At 51.1% G+C, this 7,240-nt stretch overlaps 1 pseudogene; it reads right to left on the bottom strand.

The window, feature by feature from the left end:
* Nucleotides 1–6,434: 6,434 nt before the first annotated feature.
* Nucleotides 6,435–6,553, bottom strand: LOC111729099 (annotated as a pseudogene).
* Between the last annotated feature and the right edge of the window lie 687 nt (nucleotides 6,554–7,240).

Genomic DNA, 7,240 nt, shown 5'->3' with positions numbered 1-7,240 from the left:
CGAACGTCTGGCTGCGCGTGAGCTCAAGGCTCGATCTCCTCTCCTCTTCACGGCGACAGTCTCCGAGAGAGGTGGCAACTGGTGTCACCGTATGAGATAGACGTGGTCAAAATTCTGATCTGGCCAAAGATTGATCTCTGACTCTGGGCAAGTGATTTTGTGTTTCTAAAACGGGCGAGAAGAATACGATTATTATGAGGATTAAATGTGAGGATGTATGTTTAACATAGTGGCATATTGTAGGTCTGCGATGGTCATCGAATATTGATTTTAAACATTTCCCTTAATGCCTCCCCAAACCCATTTATCACTCTTCATTACACTCAGCCCCACCCCCACCATGAAAAACAAAAACATGACTTAGAAAACAAATGCAGCTCTCCATATTTACACGGAGCTCGACAACTTTGTCCCCCGATTCAGTTTGTTTTGAGACATTTAGAAGAACTGACACTTAAAGACAAATACCGCATATTTATCTCCTACTCACTTTAAGTTAAATGCATGTTTCTGGTAAATATGGCTCTTGAACTCTTGGGTTTAGATTTTTCTATAGCTTTTTCCTATCTGTAATAAAAGCTCTAGGTTTCGAATATTAAGAGGAAAAACTTTAGAAAGTTTTATAAACTTCAACTTTACAATTTCATTAAATGTGTTTGGCATATTGAAGGGGCGGATAATTTACTGTGAAATATCAAAATGTTAAACACTGTAACCTTCCCAGAAAAGCTGGCCGGATTGTTGGAACAGAAGCTGAGCTAATTAATTCTAGGATACATTGTAGAGTCCACAGAAGGCTTTAGATAGTTAAAGTAACACAGATTAATTTGCTATGATTAATAAGGTTCTTCTACATATCAAAGGAATTAAAGCTGATTAGATTAGCATTTCCAAGGGTGATCCAAGTTTGATACATTTCTATAAATCAACATAATAAAACTGCAAAGGAAAAAATTGGAACTAGGTGTAATGACATATAAAGCAAAGATTTACCATTTTTCTAGTCTGTACTGTGCTGTGAAAGTAATACCTCATATTTCATCATTTTCATTCCAATTATAGAGAATGCTGATATTTTATAAATGCAGGAGCAAGGTCATATTTTCTTTGAATATTATATTTTTAATCAAAATCCCGTACTTAATATCCTCAGAGAAATGTTCACATGCCTACAAGCAAATTTTTATGTTATCAAGTGGCGGATTAGTAGAGATTTGGGTCTATAGTCATTTGTATAAATTGCCCGACACGAGGTATAGAAGTTGACTTAAACACGGAAGTTAGAAGGATGGAAATCTGGGAATAGAATACCTAATTGAGACATTATTATTTGCACATCGTTAACTCCTCGGTCTCACCAAATTTAAAAGAGAAGATGTTATCCGGAGCAGCGGGACCCGTGGGAGAGGCGCGGGCTGTGGCCTGGGGTCAGCGGGCCACACCCTGGGACGAGCCTGTCGCACCAGCCGCTTCCACAGAAATGTTGGAACAGAGTGGCCTCCGTGCTTCAGCCCGGCGAGGCTGCGAGCACAGGGCCCGGCAACCCCGTGCGGGCGCCCGATCCACTACGTGATGGCAGCGTGTTATGCAGCCAGGAAACCAACAGCGACACGTGTACCGGAAGCTGCGTGAGACCTTTACGGAGAAAACTTGTAACGCTCAGCATCAAGATAGGAATTTTCACCACAGTTGTGTATCGCTCCAATGATACGTCAATCCAAATAGGAACATATCCGTGTTTGTCCTTGAAGGAAACATCTGAATGCTGTGTGGGAGCTCGCACCGTGAGGACGAGCCAGGTCGATTTTAGAATGAAGAGAGATGGCTCACTTCCCTTCTGTTGGCGAGCGTATCGATTGATAAAACCTGTCTCGAAATTCCAAATCTATGAATTTATCATAACAAAAAATATAACGTGCGCATGGCCCCCACCTCCAAAAATAGTAATGCACAAAAGCTATTCGTTAAGGAATAGCAAATATACACATAGGACGTGCTTTTCCCAAGTAGAGTTATTAAAGAAATTGCACAGCATCCCAGCGAACGAGAGATTGTCCGTCATTATTGAGCCGGAATGGCATCTGCAGTGTGTTTTATGGGAAATCAGAGAGTGAAATGTTCTGTGTGTTAGAACATAAACGTGGATCTCGTTCCCGATCGGGTCTCTGGGGGAGAACTTCGTGTATGCGAGAGCGTGACTTGGGGGCGTGGACTCCCCAGGGGCAGGCGTGGGTCAGATGCTTGTCTTCCAAGGAGAGCACATGGTTCTAAGGCATCAAGACGGGTTTGGAGGTCTAAACTATGGGGCATCAGCTAAGGAAGAGCCAAATTCTTCCGCATGACACAACGGTGAGCGATCCGGGACGAAGGGGTCGGATGTCGGTGAAGACGTGCGGGGAGCCGTCTGACCTGGGTGGCATCGCACGTGAGGGAGAAAACACACCGAAACGGAGAGTTTCGCGTTTCCGTCGTGGGACAAGCAGCACAAACGGCCTCCCCCGTCCCGGTCCCCGGGGCGAAGAGCTCTGTGTAGCCGCCGCCGAGCCTTCCGCGGCGGCCGTGCACGCGGGGAGCATGTGAAACGGGCAGCGAGCCGGACTGCGGCCCGCGCGGACACAGCCACGTGGCGCTGACCCGGGGGAGGACGCGGAGGAAGGCGTGGCAGAGGCCCCCGCGGAGCACAACAGCGTTTGGGGCGGTGAGTCCGGTCATCACAGCCCTTCCTCCTACGTTTACCTGTTACTGAGTCTTAATAACAGACAAGTGCTTGTGGTTAGAAAACACGTTACGGTCAGCAAAACCTGCGCCAGTCGGGGGCTGTGTCCTACCCCTTCATCGGACTTTGACGGGTGCCGGCCGGGCGCGGGTCACACGCTGAGCACCACGCACACCTCGGCTTCCACATTGTGCTGCACTCACAGACTCCCCAGGGGCGTGGCCAAGATTTTCCCACACCGCGCAGGAGCCTGAGGCTCTTCCTCCCGACCCACCCCCCCCTTCTGCTTCTCCTGGTGCAGGTGTCAGCCCCACCTCATGACAGCCAGCTGTCCCCACCTTGTCCCTTTCCTTCCCTCGCGTCCTGTAGAGAGGCTGGCCGCACCGCATGGCTTGTATGTCTAACCCCGTCCAGGTGCCTGTGTCTCAGAGGTGCCAGATGACACTGGAGCAGCTCTGCAAGCCTGGCCCGCACCCACACCTACCCGGCCGGCGTCACCTGGCCCCGCACCCACACCTACCCGGCCGGCGTCACCTGGCCCCGCACCCACACCTACCTGGCTGGCATCACTGGAAGTGCCAGTCGAGTCGCGTGGCACCGTTCAATAATTCAGTCCCGCTGATGCTCGGGGCAGAAAGCCGCAGCACAGGTCCTCAGGCGAGAAGCACCCTGACGGTGCTCCTGGCTCTTTGCTTCTCCGTCTCACGCCGGGCGTCCAGTCAGCGTCTCACCCACTCTCACGACCTCCGTACCGGTTGCCTTGGGGTGCGACGGCCTGTACCTCTGCGCCGCGTCACGGGGTCTCCCATGAAAGTTTTGAATAACGCGCATGACGAAGTATATTAACGAAACGTCCTGTGCACCCTACTCTGCCTCGCTGAGTGTATATCCGCGACTATCTGACGACGAATCGGAAGAATGGGCTCTTGTTTTTACATACAGTCCTGACAACGCGTGTCGTTCTCAAACAACATTTATCCGTAGACCATGCTGGGAGAAGGAGGCTAAAATCCTAATCGTAGCTGTCCTTCGGTGACACATTGATTTATGATGATTGCAAATCTCGCCCGTATTTTCGCATTTGGCGTCTATATCAGTCGGAGGCCGGTCGGAGGCCGGGGAGCGCACAGCAGCCGCATAAACAGAAGCGTCTCCTGTGAAGAACTATCCACCTGACACTTCAGAACGGAATGACGGGAGGGAAGCACGAGGGCGTCCCGGAAAGCGACTGTCTGAGGCGGCCGAGACCTTGGAGCTCGGGGAGCGGAGGGCGGAAATCGGGACCAGGAGACCGCAGATGCCCGGGGCGCTGAGGGCAGAGGGCACAGCTCCGAGCAGAGCTGCACACTCGGTGTAAGTGCGTCCGCGGCTCCGCAGGACCCACGACGGCCACCCGGCCTCTGACCGGGCTCACGGCTGCTGTGTCTTGGGGGTGTGCAGAGACGGGGTTGGGGTGGGGAGCCGTCCCCGCTCCCTCCTCGGGCATTTCAAAGCAAGAGTCTTTCTGCGTGAAAATCCACGCAAGCGAGAATGGAAAATTAATTCAGAGCGCGGCTCGTCACCCAGCTTGTGACCGAGTGGCCGTCTCTGCAGGCTGTGGCCGGCACACAGTTAGGTGAGAACCGGTTGGGGTGACGTAGTGTTTTTATGCTCTCCTGCCAACAGCTCGGCTCTGTCGGGATTTCTAAGAGTTGTATATTGTTCTAAGGATCAATGTCTTATTGTGTTGCCTATTATAAATTCCGTATCTGTTTTTATCGAATGGCCAAGTGCCCATCATTGCCCATGAAGACAGACCTCCTCGCGATGGGGGCCTCAGAGAGGACCTTTGGTGGCACTGCCAGCAGCGAGAGGCTCGATCGCCAGATCGTGAAAAGCGCGCATTGTGGCAAATGCAAACAAAAGAAATATAAAAAAGATGAATGCAAATATTTCCCTTGCACCTCGTACTGAAAATCATTTAAAAAAAATTCATTTGAGGGACATACTGCAGTAAGATTGCCTCCATCCGAGCAGCTCTTTTTAAGATAAATTTTATTGACAGCTGTGCCTATGGTGGTCCTTAGGGCCACTTAGTAAATATTTCCGAATCTCGCCTCCAGGGTCAGGTGAGGACGATCGTTTCTTTGTGCTTTACTTTGGCCGACGACATGCACAGGGCGGTGCCGTGCGTGTACTGGAGTAGCAGGGTTCAGCCCCTTCTCCCTCTCCCGCTGCCAGAGACTGGCCAGGACTGGCCACAGTGTCCACTCAGGTCCTTAATGAGAGTGACGCAGAGCGGAGCCTCCAGGGGATGCAAGCGGACACGCCGTTTTCAGCCACTGTGCCTTGGGTCCGTCTTCATGCTGTTAAAAGTGGCCCCCGTGCTGAATGACGCGCAAGTGTCCCAAACAGAAGCGGTTCGGGCTCAGACAGCCCGGAGCTGGCCGGCTTGCAGGTGGCAGTGGCGTCGGGTCTTAAACCGAGCTCCTCAGGCGGTGGCTTTGTGACCCCTCCGTTTGCTACAGCAGGTTTTGTGGGATAAAAAGCTGTAGCGTCGGGGGAGTTTGTCAGTGCCGGGCGGTGCTCCATCGTCACGGGGAGTGCCGGGGCGTCTGCCGTCACACTGAACTCCTCGCGTGGCTCGGCCGTCGAGGCTCCCATGGCGCCTGGGTCCAGGGTGATGGGCGCTGGCTCGGGGTGTGGTGAACGCCAAATGTAAGGGCAGAGCGACAGCTTCGATCCCTCGGGCTGTAAATGCTGTCCGAAACCTTTAAAGGAGGCCGAAAGACACTCAAGTTTCCCTAATTTTCGATTGTTCCGGGAACTAGCCCCTGTCCTGTGAGGAACCGGGCTGCACAGCAGGAGGTGAGTGGCCGGAGAGCGAGCGAAGCTCCACCTGTGTCTGCAGCCGCTGCCCGGAGCCAGCATCACCGCCTCGGCTCCGACTCCGATCGTCAGGCGTTGGATTCCCATAGGAGCGCCGGGCCCTGGGGCCAGCGGGCGTGGGGACCGCTGTATAAGTGACCCTTTCCTCTGAATGAAGGAAAGTAAGGAATGACATTTGCCAAGTCCTTCTCCCTTTTAGGAGAACTCAAGCTTTCCCCAGAGCCAGCTACGCGGCTAGAGAACCCCCGCCTCTCTCCCACCTGTGACTCGGTCTGGCCACTGACCAAGCCCAGGCCCGCGGGCTGCACGGGGAGCGACCGACACAGCGCTGGCGTTAGCGTCTAAAGACACGAACATGGACTCGCACGGTCTTCGCTGCATTTCTACTGGTTTAAGTGCAAAATGAAAAAACACAGCACAGCCAAACAAAACGTGGTGGGAATTGAGCTGAAGTATCCAACCGAGACCCCACGATGGAGCGAAACAAACGCTTACGCAGTTGGTGTCAGTGTAACCTGGAGTTTCTCTTCTTAACAGCTGCTTCGCTTGTGCTTATATTAGACTAATTCCTATAAACACTGAAAATACGAGTTCTTGCCTATTTTTCGCTATGGCCACTGTTAATATTATTATTATTATTATTATTATTATTATTATTATTATTATTAAACTTGAGGGACAGAGGACCGAGCTCGCCATTCTCCTTGGCTCATGGCTGGTTTGTCACCACTGATCTGCATATTTATTTGGCACTTCACTACCTGTATTATCTGGGCCTGCTGATTTCACTTTTCTGTGCTCTAGTTTTCTCATTTGTAAAATTAGGATAATAATAACTTTTTATTTTTAACGCCTACGGCACCTGGTCTTCCTAGGTGGTCTCCCATCCAAGTACTAACCAGGCCCCACCCTGCTTAGCTTCTGAGATCAGAGGGGATCGGGCTTGATCAGGGGGGCGTGGCCGTAGAAAAATTAAGATAATAACAGCTTTGATCATTTCAGTTTGTTCTGAGGATTAAAAATTTTAATTTGTGCAAAGCGCTCTATCCACCACGCAGTGGTGGCTGACTGTCATTTTTTGGGTTTTTATTATTTATTTCTTGTGTTCTCATTCCCCAATCCCATCTCCTCTGCTCCCAGAGCCCATGTTTCTTACATGTTCATGCACATCCTTTTGTTCATATCTGTCCTTGCACGGTCTGCGATGTTGGGTTATGTGCATTATTTTTAATTTACGTAAATGCATTGTATGGCATATGTCAGCAGCCGAGTTGTGAGGCCCATTCACATTACCGTAGCGACATCCGACCTGTTCTGTGGGCCTCCGCAGTGTGCCCACCACGGGCCCCCACTGCCCCCCTCAGGGCCAAGGCCCCCTAACTCCCCCTCTCCACCAGCATGGACAGCATTGTAAAGGACAGCTTCCAAAACGTCTGCTTTGGGTCTGTTTGAGAGTTTAGTTTAACGTAAAACCATGAGAAGTGCCGTTTACTTATAATTTGACCAAGTCTTCCAAGATTTTTCATCAGAATGGCTCTACGAATGTGTATTCCCTCCAGCGCCTGACTGCTCCCGTGTCCCCCTGTGACACAGACACGTTGCACTGTCCAGATCTTGAATTGCCGACTCTAGTTCAGGAAGGAGAAAGCCACAGGA

This window comes from Pteropus vampyrus, unplaced genomic scaffold (assembly GCF_000151845.1).
Source record: "Pteropus vampyrus isolate Shadow unplaced genomic scaffold, Pvam_2.0 Scaffold246, whole genome shotgun sequence".
NCBI lineage: Eukaryota > Metazoa > Chordata > Mammalia > Chiroptera > Pteropodidae > Pteropus > Pteropus vampyrus.
This window is presented reverse-complemented; position numbering and strand designations above follow the sequence as displayed.